This window comes from Tamandua tetradactyla, chromosome 4, assembly GCF_023851605.1.
Source record: "Tamandua tetradactyla isolate mTamTet1 chromosome 4, mTamTet1.pri, whole genome shotgun sequence".
NCBI lineage: Eukaryota > Metazoa > Chordata > Mammalia > Pilosa > Myrmecophagidae > Tamandua > Tamandua tetradactyla.
Window position 1 is genome coordinate 122376303 of NC_135330.1, and position 13591 is coordinate 122389893.

The following is a 13591-nucleotide window of genomic DNA, read 5'->3' on the forward strand; positions in this document are numbered from 1 at the left end:
GAGCTGCGTCCTTGATGGCAACACCTTCCAAAATATTCCACTGCACTTCCAGTCTAGTGTGGAGGGCAGCTTTTCCCGGTGGCCTGCCAGGCAGACCTTTAAAATAGCCTATGGTGGAACCTGAAAAATAACATGTAGGATTTTTGACCCATGTTTCAGTTTGCTAAAGCTGCTGGAATGGAATATACCAGAAATGGGCTGGTTTCTATAAAGGGGGTTTATTAAGTTATGAGTTACATTCTAAGGCTGTGAAAACGTCAAAATTAAGATGCGAAAAAAAGGGTACCTTCACTCAGGGAAGGCTGATCACATTCGGGGTTTCTCTGTCACATGGGAGGGCACATGGCGATGTCTGCTGGCCCTTCTCTCCTGGTTTCTGTGTTCAAACCTCTCCCTCAGCATCTGTCTTGGTTTCATCGCTCTGTTCAGTGTTGTTTCTTTTAAGGATTCCAGAAAACTAATTAAGATACACCTTGAGTAGACAGGGCCACACATCGATGTAAATAATCTAATCAAAAGGACTCACCCCACTTAGGTTCACAAGATTGAATTAAAATTGCATGGCTTTTCTTGGGTGCATAACAGTTTCAAAACAGCACATTCCACCCTGTGGACCATAAAAAGACATGTTCTTTCCATATACAAAATATGTTCATTCCATCACAATATCATAAAAGCCTTATACAATTTCAGTAACTGTACAAATGCAATATAAGTCAGAAGCAGTACAAAATCTCATTTGTTCTAAGATAAAACTTCTCCACTGGCGGTGGACTTATGAAGCTTAGAATACGTTATCTGTTTCCAGTATACAAAGGAGGGACAGTCATAGGATAAACATTTTCATTTCCATTGGGAGAGATAGACAAAAAAACAGGGGCCAAAGGTCCCAAACAATTCTGGAAACCTACAGGGAAAACTCCATTAAATTTTGAGGTCTGAGAATCATTTATCCTTGGGGATTGAGAAAACAGCAGTTCCATCCCTGGCAAGGGTTTACACAGCATCCCTTCTCTCTCCAAACACTGGGGTGAGGGTTTTAACATATCCAAACATCGGGGAAACCATACTGTTCTCAGCCCCACCCTCCTCAAGAATCTGGGTGGCACCTGGACTCTCTGTCATCTCCAGGGAACACCATCAACCTCTTCACAGGTGGGGTAGGGGCCAGGCTTTCCCCAATCACTGGGGAATGTGCTCCACTCTCTCTGAGGCCTCAATGGGCAACACTCTTCCTGAGCAATGAAGTAGAAGGCCCTCTGCTTCTGGGGCAAACTCATTCTCTCCACATGCATGGGTGGATCTGCTCTTCTGGCCTGAAATTTCCTGGCTCCAGACATTAGCTTCCATGGTTCTGCCTTTAAAGCAAATTTTCCTTCAATCTGTCCTTTTTCTGTCACTCTTGTCCAGATTGGTAGTGGTTCCATTCATACAGATTCTTCACTAGTGATAAAATTAGCTTTCGTATCTAAAAGTTCACCTTCATTATTTGAAAGATATTAACATTGAGTACATAATCTTAGGTTCAAATTATTGACCCACTATTTTCTCACTTGCAGTGTTTCCCATGAGAAAGTTGCTGCCATCTTTTTCTTTGTTCCCCAGTATATAACATATATTTTTCTCTGACTTTTTTTTACATAAAATGCATTTTTATTGATTTTCTAGTTTTTGAACAATCAGCGAAAAATTGTGGTAAGAGCAGAGAGTAGAAAACTCATCAATCATGACAGCAGTTTAGAGGTGAAAGAGAACAAGGGAGCATACTAATATATTAACTCACGTGTTTTAGTTTTTCAAGGCTGCTGGAAATGCAATATACCAGAATTGGGGTAACTTTTATAAAGGGAATTTATTAAGTTACACATGTATAGCTCTAAGGCCATGAAAATGTCCAAATACCAGAGAAGACTATGGATTCGGAACATCTATGTCAGCTAAGAGGGTACTGGCTGGCATCAACTGGTCCTTTGGCTTCTGGTTTCAGACAGCTTCCCAGGAGCATTTTCTTTCTGCATTTCCAAATGTCTCTGTCTGTGTTGGCTCTGAGCTTTCTCCAAAATGGTTCCCTCTTAAAGGACTCCAATAAGTGTTTAAGACATTGAATGGGTGGAGACACCATATCCATAGAAACCACCTCATCAAAAGCCTCTGCCTGTTTTTAAGAGTTTTTTCTTTTTTGGTCCATCTCTCTCTCTCCTCTTTGGGGATACCATTTAAAGGGATACTAATTGAAGTTTTCTTACATGTTATTAGTATTCTGTTCGTTCTTAAATTTCTTTTCTCTTTCTTCGTGTTTCACTTTGCAAATTCCCTTTTACAATGACTTCTTGTTAACTAATCTTTTCTTCTGCAATGTCTAATCTGCTGTAAATCTCAAATATTATAGTCTTTCATGTCCAGAAGTTCAATATGGTTATTTTTATGACTTCCATGTATTTACTCTTGTACATATGGAATACATTAATAATACTTGCTTAATTTCCTACCACTATTTCTAATGTATATGTCAGTTCTGCATTTAATTTGGATTGATTTTTTTTTCTTTTCATTGTGACTATTGTTTTTCTGCTTCTTTGTAAGCCTAATGATTTTTCATGGATGTGATATAATGTGAATTTTGCCTTCTTGAGTACTAACTCTATTTGTATTCCCATACATTTCCTTGATCTTTCTTCTGGGCAATAGTCAACTTAATTGGAAACAGTCTGATTTCTCAGATATCTTTTAACATTTTGTAGGTGCAATCTAAGTTGAGTTTAGCCTAGAAGATCATTCCCCAACCTTAGCACTGTTGATATACTAGGCCAGAAAATTCTTTGTTTTTAGGGTCTATCCTGTATATTGATGGAGGTTAGACCTCCTGCTCTCTACCTACTAGTTGCCAGTAGAATACACTTCTAGTTGTGACAACCAAAAATCATCCCAAACATTGGTAAATGCCCCCTTGAAGGGAAAAGAGCCCTTGACTGACAGCCAATTGTCTACAGTTCACTAAACCCACTATCATGGAAACACCCTTCAAATAAACTAATCAATGCTCCATGAACTATGAGGTTTCCCAATCTGGCTGTTGAGAGGAGAAACTCTTATCAACTTTGTGTAAACACCCAGCACTGTTGTCTCTAATTTTTTTTTAATTTGGTTCTTTCCCTGGCCTGGGGGAGTTCCCTGTTTGGTACTCTGCTGAAAACTTGAGAAGTGTCTGCTTTATGGATACTGAGTTCTCCCTCTGCAACTTTCCCATCTCCAGCATGTCATTTCACGCACTCTAATAACTAACAAGAACCTTGGGCTCCCCATACTCTTAGTACCATCTATTCAACTCAAGGTAACTGCTGTACTCCTTCTGGCTTTCCCCTACTTCATATGCAGCCTGGCAAATATTCTTGATGCAGTGATTGAGGCATTGTAGGGCTTACAACATTTTAATGTCTTTGTCTTGGGGATCACTGGCTTTTATTTCCTAATTTCCAGTGCTTTGAAAACTATTGTTTCATATATGTTTTCCTTTGTGTGGTTTCAGGTGAAAATTTGAAACTGGAATGCAAGTCTAGCTTAATCTAAGTTTGAAAATAGACAATCCAAATGATTTTTTTCAAGTGAGTTATATATAAAATAGAAAATAATATTCCCCAGCATTTATACACTATATGCACTATATTGAGATGTGGATTGAAAATACTAGGACTCTGAATTATATTATTTTCAGTGAATTATAAGAACTCAACAAATATTGATATTTAATATGCATCTCCATAGCAAACTCATTGGATATATGTTTCGTACTGCCATGTTCATTTCTCCCACTAAAAAAAGTGAATGAAATCTACAAAGAAGGAGATGATTCACTTTGTGTTTTCTTGTATTGTTTTCAGTACATTGTGACAACTTGCAGTTTGTTTTAAAATATAATCAGTATAATTGATATGCTTACATTTGTAAACATAAGCTAGTATATCATGCTACTTCCAAAATCGGTTATATAACACAGTGTTCATGAAAAGCTTTTCTATTACTCAGAAGTTCGCTGGATAGCTCATATTGAAGTTAAACCTGAGTTATTTATTTGTTTTCATTTACAGTGAGACATTTCCAAATTTTCTGACAACTCTAGGTATGATAACTCACTGTCAGGAAATGCTGTCAGGCAGAATTTTTAATGACAAACTATATGTACTTTTAAGCTAAAGGAGACAGTAAAAATAGTCAAACTGTTCTCAAAACAAGAAGATTGTGATATGGATAAATCATGTGAAATTCAATGTTTTCAAATGTTTCTCTTATTTTTAGAAATGCACTTTTTCTCCTTGTATCTGTGTCTGTCTGAAGTATCTTTTTTTTCCTTCTGATCACCATTAAAATATCAATGTAAATTGAATTAGTATCAAACTTCAATTGATTTTATCCCAAAAAGCTAAATTCTGATTTATATTTTTTTATTTCACTGCTAGAGGAACAATTTTTAATGAATGTAAAATAGCAAGAACTATGAAGTCTTTTCCCTCATTCTCATTTTTAACTTTCTCTTTCTGTGAGTGCATTTTAGAATATACATATGATATAAACAAGGGAATATACATATGATATAAACAAGGAAATATAAATTACTGAAAAATATATGCTTGCATTGAATCAAATTAGGGTGCCAACTCACTTTTTCTCTACTTCTACGAGATAAAAATAGTATAGACCACCGCTTTAGAAGAGTTGTTTCAGTTTCATTCCTTTAAATCAGTAAAACTTCTTTGGAAACTGTGCCTGTTTGAAAGGATTTTTGTACCCTAGAAAAGCCATGTTTCAATCCTAACCAATCTTGTAGGAGTAATAGTTTCTTCTAATTCTCATTCAGTACTATAGATTGGAAACTTGATTAGGTTATCTCCATGGAGATGTGACTCAATTAACTGTGGGTATTAAACTTGAGCAGATGGAGATGTGTCTCTCTACCCATTTTGGAGAGAGTTCCTTCTGAAAATGAGGAGAGAGCCACAGACCTCGACAGAATGACAAGAGAACCACAGAGCCCATCTCCAGCAACCTTTGGAGATGAAGAAGGAGAAACCTACCATAGAGCTTCATGAAGCAAGAGGCCTAGAGAGGAAGCTAGTAGACGTCACCCTGTTTACCACATGCCTTTACAGTGGAGATAGAAGCCCTGAACTTCAGCAGCCTACTTGAAACAAGGTATCTTTCCCTGGATGCCTTAGATTGGACATTTCTACAGACTTGTTTTTCAACATGTCCATGACCTTAGAACTGTAAACTAGGAGCTTATTAAATTTCCCTTTTTAAAAGCCACTCCAGTTCTGGTATATCACATTCCAACAGTTAGCAAACTAGAACAGATTTTGGTATCAGAGAAGTAGGGTGCTGCTGCAGTTTGCAAATACCAAACATGTTGGAGCAGCTTTTTAAATGGATAAGAGATTCTGGAAGAGTTGTGAGGAGCCTGATAAAGAAGACCTAGAATGCTTTGAAGAGACTGTTGGTAGAAATTTGGACTCTAAAGATACTTCTGATAAGGTCTTAGACAGAAATGAAGCATGCGTTATTATACACTGGAAGGAAGGTGGTCCTTGTTCTAAAATGGCAGATAATCTGGCAAAATTGACCAGTAGCTTTGGCTGGAAGGCAGATTTTAAAAGCCATGATTGTTAGTACACTGAATGAAGCTGAATGTGAGAATGATAGAGGGAGGGGGGCTGGGGGCACAAATGAAATCAGAAAGAAAGATAGACGATAAAGACTGAAATGGCTTAATATAAGAATGCCTAGAGTGTACAATGACAGTGACTAAATGTACAAATTAAAAAATGTTTTTGCCTGAGGAAGAACAAAGAAATGTCAATATTGCAGGTTGTTGAAAGTAGATGGCAATTCATATTTTAAAATTTTAACTTATGTGTAAGACTTAAGCAAAAAATGTTTGTTTGTAACAAAATTTATAATTTGACTAGTGCATTTCCTAATATAACTTATGTGGGCAGTTAAAAAATGTATAAAAATAAAAGCCATGAACTTGGACACTTAGCAGAAGAGATTTCCAAATTAAATGTGGAAGATGCGGCCTGGTTTCTCCTCGCAACTTATAGTGAAATGTGACAGGAAAGAGATAAGCTGAGAACTGAATTCTTGGGTACAAAGAAACCAGAAACTGATGTTCTGGGAAATTCTGGGCTTCCAGAAAGGGAGACTCCAGAGAATAGTGCCACATGAGAGGTTTTAACCAAATGTAGAACCGTCCAGCCATTCCAGGAAAAGCCAGGATTGGAGATGGAGTTATCTAGGATGGATTTGTGGAAATTCCTGCTGTCTGATGGGCGCAACTCTTCCTTACTACATAGAAAGCCAACAAGAGTGCTGTGGGTCCTGTATAAACAAAGCTGCTGCCAATCTGGACTTGAGGGCTCAGAAAGCGGACAATGTGAAGGTAAAACAACTTCAGAGGCAAATCCATGGAGGCTGAGGTCTGAAGTCAAGCAGCCTCAGGTTAGGGGTGCAGACCCACCCAAGCATGTGGAGAGGGTGAGTTTGCCCAAAGGCAAAGGACGGGTCTTCCACCTCATTGCAATAGAAGACTGGAGCCACCTTTGGCTTTGGAGAGGGTGCAGTACGTTCCTTGGGAATTGGGGGGGCCCTGGCTATAACCACATGGAGGGGTTGATCATGTACCCTGGAGATGGCAGAGAGCTGGGTGCAGCCCTGATGCTTGGAGAGGATGGAGCTGAGAGAAAAGTGGTCTTCCCAGTGTCATCCAAGTTTGCATTCAAAAGAAGGCAGACCTCTGTGTAGGCCATTGGAAAGAATGGGACTGCCACTTTCTAAAGCCCTGATGATAAATAACTTTCAGACTTTGAAATTTAATGGACTTTGCCCTGCAGGTTTTCAAAAGTTCTTGGGTTCCATGACCCCTGTGTTCCTTCCTCCCTATGGAAATGGTTATATATATCCTATGACTGTTTCTCCTTTCTATATTGGTGACAAAGAACTTATTCTAAGTTTTACAGGTCTGGAAACAGAGGAGAATTTTCGCCTTAGAACAGACCATGCCTGTAACAGACTTTAATGAGATTTTGTATGTTTTCTGACTTTGTATTGTATTTGTATTGTTATTGAAATGTTTTATGGCATTCTGATATTGTTATGGAATTAATGTATTTTGCATATGGGGAAAAACAAGTCTTTTTTAGGGTCCAGATGGTAGAATGTGCTAGTTTGAAAGGATTTATGTACCCTAGAAAATCCATGTTATAATCCCAATCAGTCTTGTGAGGGTAACAGTTTTTCTAATCCCTGTTCAGCACTATATATTGGAAACCTGATTAGTTTGTCTCTATGGAGGTATGACTCAATCAAGTGAGGGTATTAAACTTGATTAGATGGAGACTTGTCTCCACCCATTCTATGTGGGTTTTGGTTAGTTGACTGGAGTCCTATAAAGGAGGAGACATTTTGGAGAGAGTTCTTTTTGAAAATGAGGAGAGAGTCACAGAAGCACGACAGAATGATGAAAGAACCACAGAGTCCACCAGCCAGCGACTCTGGAGATGAAGAAGGAGAAGCCCGCCATAGGACTTCATGAAGCAAGAGGCCTGGAGAGGAAGCTAGTAGATGTCACCCTGTTTGTGACATGTCTTTACGGTGGAGAGAGAAACCCTGAATTTGAACGACCTACTTGAACCAAGGTATCTTTCCCTGGATACCTTAGATTAGATATTTTTATAAAGTTGCTTTTGGAAATTTCCATGACCTTTGAACTGTAAACTAGGAACTTATTAAATTTCCCTTTTAAAAGTCATTCCAGTTCTGGTATATCACATTCCTGCAGCTAGCAAACTGGAACAGGAGCTAAGTGTCTGGTTTTCTGAGTTGCAATAAATAATCATTGCCACTTTATAATCATCTCCAAAATCCAAAGGTCCATTCTATTTAAAAAGGAATGTGGGAGCCCTGAGTTATATTTATTTTATATTTGTAATCTTCCGGTGTAACTATGCTTTATGCTCACTTAATTAATGTAGTTTTGTTGGAGATTTCATCTGGAGAGACTTACAACTGTCAGTGTGCCTACATGGCATCCAATTCCTCCATAACCTAAACAAATAAAATCACTGATTTGTAAATTATCCCTAAAGACCAACTATTTCTATTAGTACCAAAGTATACATTTAATCATTGGTTAAGTAGTTTCCAATGGATTTCCAATATATCTTTACATGCTTTCTCTTATTTTCCTCTGTAAAACAATTGGCTCACATTTTGAGGAGATTTTTATAATTTGAGGAAATAAAACAAAATCAACTAATTTTAAGCATCTAATACTTCAAGGAAACATGAGTATATACTTGAGTCATTTAAATGTTCGCAATTTTTCTGCGTCTTTTCTGTTGCTTTCTGAATTATTTCTATTGTTATAAATTAAGCACAGTTCTTTAACCACTTTCCTCAGAGCCCTCACATATGGAAGAGAAGCCTATTATGCTTTTAAAAACAAAACACATCATGATGTACTCAACTGCATTTTGAAGACTTTGTAAATTAGAAGCATAAAATAAAAAGTTATTTCAGGAAAGGCCTGAGATCATTATGGGATCTGAAAATGCTACTATAAATATTGACCTAATATGAGCAAATGCGTATCTCACTAAGAAGAGTCATACTTTTTCTATAAAATTTAAATAGATAAGTCCTTATTAGGACTTAATTCATTATTATAGGAAATCAGATATGCAAGGGTCAAAATAAGCACCTGAAATGCAAATTCATTTAGTAAAGCTATAAAAACAAATAACCCTAGACTATGGTTTTCTATCTACAGACCACTTTTACATGTCTTTAAACAAAATCTAAGGAACATATAATTTGTTTTGTTCTCTTCTTTTTGGTACTTAGGAAAACTGAGTCTTCAAGAATTCAAGCCAAATATCTTAGATTAATAAAAATCATCCCTAGCATGGCAAAATTGGTATTTCTTATTCAGGTCTTGAGCCCTAAATTACCGGGTCTTTTCACCAATTCATCACATAGTTTTTATAAACAGAACAAATACTAGAAAATCTGGGACATGACCGTTACCACACAAATTGCATAAAAGATAATTCTGAGAAGCATTTAGAATGCTGTCATACACATCAAGTAATTGGGAATCATTTTTCAATATCATGTTCTTCTTTCTCTTTCCTCAACATCCAGATTGTGATGTTAGCCATTAAGCAATTTTCTTCTGCGATTATACTCCATTATGTTAAGCAATGGAGAATTAAATTAAAAAAATATGAATTAACAGTGGATTTTAGAGGAAAAATCTTGTTTTCACTGATCATTCCTAAAGCCTGTCTGATGATTGATGAGGACTTGAATATACAACACCTCCACGCACCCTAAATAAAAGGATTTCTCAAAAGAGAGAAGGGGAAAATGAAATTAATTTTCCCCACTAGTCATTGTGACTGGGACAGAGAATAAAAGGAGAGGAAAAATCATGTAGATGACAAGGATACAATTAGTATATTAATTCAAAGTGTAATAATCCTTACTAACCTCCACAATTAGGCTAACATCTCCCTTCTTTATACCATTCTACTTCAAAACATTGAACATATATATCCGTTGCATAACCCTTCCACATTAGGTTGCATATATACAAATGTATATGCATATAACTGCATCATTTATAAAACTGAATCTTAGAATTTAAGATCCTTTATTTTTTAAAAGTTGTATTGGCCCTGGCCTTATGTGGCCAGGAGTCCTGGTCCTTGACTTACCAAGACAAGGAATTGAAACTTGAGTTGAGGTTGGGTGAGCAAGGTGATTTATTAAAAGCAGTGAGTAAAGAGAGGAAGAAAACCTGGCCAGGAGTCTTGGTAAACTCGAGTCGAAGTTGGGAGAGCAAGGTGATTTATTAAAAGCAGCGAATAAAGATCTAAAGATGGACAGGCTCAGTTGGTGAAAAACTATATACTGGCCCCTGTTACAGTTTAGTTCAGGGTTTTATGGGGCCAGCTGATGGTAGTATTGTACATGTTACTAGGGGGCTTATTGGAGATTTTCCTCTGTGGCTTTGTTTCTTGCATTAATAGGGTGTACTGACCATGCTTTGCTCAATTTAACCATTTAGCCATCCGTTAAAGGCAGAATGTTCTGACTGCCGTTAGCTCAATTTAACCATCCATTAAAGTGGTTTTAGCCTACTGGGGATGGCCTTGGGGTGGTCCTCTTTCTCCCATGTGGTAAACTCATGACTTCCTTACTACCTAGCAGTTGCAAGGAAATTTTTTATAGTCATTGATGTATATAGATATCCAATAATTTGCAAGAATACAAAAAAATATGAAATGATACAACCACTTATCCTTTGGCAACTTTAGTTTCACTCCTCCCTCCTAGACTCTCTTTAAGTCTTTGCTAAGTAATTCTATTCTTCCTACCTCTACAGGTTGCTATATCATAAGGTCCAGCTATTTTCTCTTCTCCATCTACACTTACTTCCCAGGTTCACTCACTCAAGTCAATAACTCCAAATTCTAACTAGATAAAAATGACTAACATTTACCCGTATTCATTTCTCTATTCCAAGCCTTTAACTTTATTTTAAGGTTCATAAAAAATTAAAATGATGAAAACCTAAATCTCAACCTCCATATAAAATCTGCTCCATCCCTCACGTTCCCAAATTCAGTAACTCAGTCCCTTTGATGTGACCCTTAACTCCTTCCTTTCCCTCATTCTTCACATTCAAAAATACTCTGTACTCCACTTCAGATATGCATATTCCTTTTCTACAGTTGTTTTCTACTCTACTAATACCATCCTAGCCCACATCGCCCTCACCTTTCCCCAGGGCCAGAGCAAGGACCAGGCAACATGCTTCTCTGCTTCAACTTTTGTTCTGATATTATTACATCATCCTGCACTCAGAAACCATAGTTGTTAACAGTATATAGTTAATATCTCAACTATCTGCCTAAAAGCTCCCAAATGTTTCCCATAACCCTTAGAAAAATAATCCAAACTTCGTACAGAGGATGAAAAGATTCTAATGGCCCCCTTTACATCATTTCTCAAAATTCTTCTTTCTTACTCCATTTATATCACATTTACCCTATCATTAAAACCATCCTATTCTCTCCAGACTCTAGGGTTTAGCCCTTGTTATTTCTCCATCTGGAATTTTATTCTTGGAAATTCATGTTGTTTTCACCATCAATTCTCTATCTGCTTAATTTTTACCACATCATAAAGGCCTCCTCTGAACACCCAATTAAATGTGCTAGATCAAACCATTTGAGATGTTAAATACTCTTCTTTATTTTTTTTTACTTGGGATGCTTTCAACTTATAGTCCTCTCCACTTTCCATCTCTTGTTTTTGTCCTCCCATACGTTTTTATGGACTGCAGCACCCAACCTGACCTCATAATGGTGGGTTATTACTTATTTATTTGTTCATCATCTAGCTGTCCCCATAGGATGTGAGTTTCACAAGAACATGACTTTGTTAACTCCCTTTAAAGACTGCCCAGCGTGGTCAGTAATCAAAAAATATTTATCAGATAGTTAAACAAAATCCCATTTTGTAGATTAAAAATAAAAACGTTTATGCCTCTTTCATATCATAGACCAAAAGTTACAAGATCTTTAATAGAATCATTTACCTGTATAATTCTGATTTTATACTTTATTCTAATATTTCATATTTTGTTATTTGAGTTTTTTTAATTTTTCATTTGTTATTATTACAGTGATTAGTATTTGAATATGGAATCCATTCTTTACTTTATAAAGGTACAGAGAAATATTAAAACTCTGGCTATGGAGACTTACATGTTATCAGATTTTTAAAGTAAATGATATTGTGTTTGAATCACACTGTACTGGGATCTGGATAGAAAAAAAAGTATGTCTTTTTCAACCAAGAAAATCAGTTTCTTAGCATTTCAAAAGTCATTGATAGTAACACTCTAAAGTTCTCAACCCTGGAGAAAACCAGAGTATGCTAAGGACCACTTATCTAATATTTCAGAAACCTCTATGCAAGCCAGTAATACGCACACCCTCTCTCTCTCCCCTTCTTTATTAACCTTTTTTTTAATTTCCAATTTGTTTCCCACATTTATTTTCCCTCCTTATTTCCATTTCTACAATATTGGGATTTAAAAATGCAAAATTAAGTAGGTATATAATAATGATGAGGATTCTCATGAGTCGCTTAAAAAATCTAATAATTTAATCTTTTAACCTTATATATACATTTTCTTATAATACTCCTAACCATGGTTGTTTTCTGTTATTAAATTATAATATGTCTTTTATTTTCTGTTATGAAATTACAAGAGCAAAATTATCAGAGGACTCTCCAGGTAGTTCTAAAGAAATAACATACGGTGATTTACTTAGTCTGAGACTGCATATATCACTTTAAAAAGATAATGCTTTGATTTGTACTCCCAACTGAGTTGTGTCAATGTTTATCCTTCTTGCTTAATATTACTTTCCATCTAGTAAGATTGAGGAAGGTAGGGTGGTTTCCAAGCTTGTCCACTGTCATTCTTCCCTTTTCCTTTACCAAACTTATGCTCTGATCCCTCTGTGTTATGTGATTTTATCTCCAAAAGGACTGTGATGGAAAATGTGCAGAATTTACATGGTGTAGGTCTACTTTCTTTTGTTGCCCCATCCCTCATTTTGCTGTATCACTCTATTGTACCCATGTCACTGCAGTGACTCTACACTGAAAGAAGCAGGAAAGTAAAAGTGTTTTCACTGAATGTATTCAGTCTTCCACAAGTATGTGGGGACCAAGAAATGCCAATACGCTGGGCCAGATAAGGAAAGAAATAGCTGAAGCAGAAGTATTAGTCTATGAAGGATGTTTAAAATATCCAGATTTTATCCAGGCACTTGGACATTACAAAGAAAAGCAATGTGAACAATGCAAAAAGGTTTTAACATTTGCATGAATTAATCTGTTTCAACATCTTCTAATGGAAGATTTCAAAGATATAAAAGTAGAAAAAATAGTGAAATTAGACCCACAAACCTGTGAGCCAGCTTCTGTAATTTTTAATGCATGACCAAACTTGTTTTGCCCATAATCTCCCATACTCATCTTGTCCCACTTGTTAACTTCTGAATTTAACCCCAGTCATTATATCGCTTACTTTTTCTTTCATATCACTTATTTTATAAACAATTTTAGCTACTTATGGAGAAAATTTAACATATGCAGAGGGAAATTCTGAATTAGAGTGAAAAAGAAGTTTAAATTTACCATTTCAGAGAAATTGCGGGTAACTTGACATTAATTTAAAAGTAGTTCACCTCATTCTTAGCGCTGCTATCCTTTTCACTGTGAAGTGCATTAACTTCTATACTAGTCTTCTATTCTTTGGTATTTATTTCATGGATGATTACATTTCTATCTGCCTCTTTGTTTGCCATGTGGAGCAATACTAAGTTATTTGCATGCAAAGGATGACGTGATCAAAGGTCTTGGTGGAAATGGTTACAAACAAATTTATCAAATCTAACACTAAGCAGATACACTAGAAAGTTATCAATTCATTTGTTCCTTTATGTATTATTCT

At 36.3% G+C, this 13591-nt stretch overlaps 1 long non-coding RNA gene across 1 annotated transcript; it reads right to left on the reverse strand.

Moving 5' to 3' along the window:
• Nucleotides 1-227: 227 nt before the first annotated feature.
• On the reverse strand, nucleotides 228-13364 carry LOC143679326 (uncharacterized). Its single transcript, XR_013173655.1, has 3 exons — nucleotides 13276-13364; nucleotides 527-607; nucleotides 228-437 (listed from the first exon to the last, which is right to left on the reverse strand). It is a non-coding gene; the product is annotated as an uncharacterized LOC143679326 (long non-coding RNA).
• Between the last annotated feature and the right edge of the window lie 227 nt (nucleotides 13365-13591).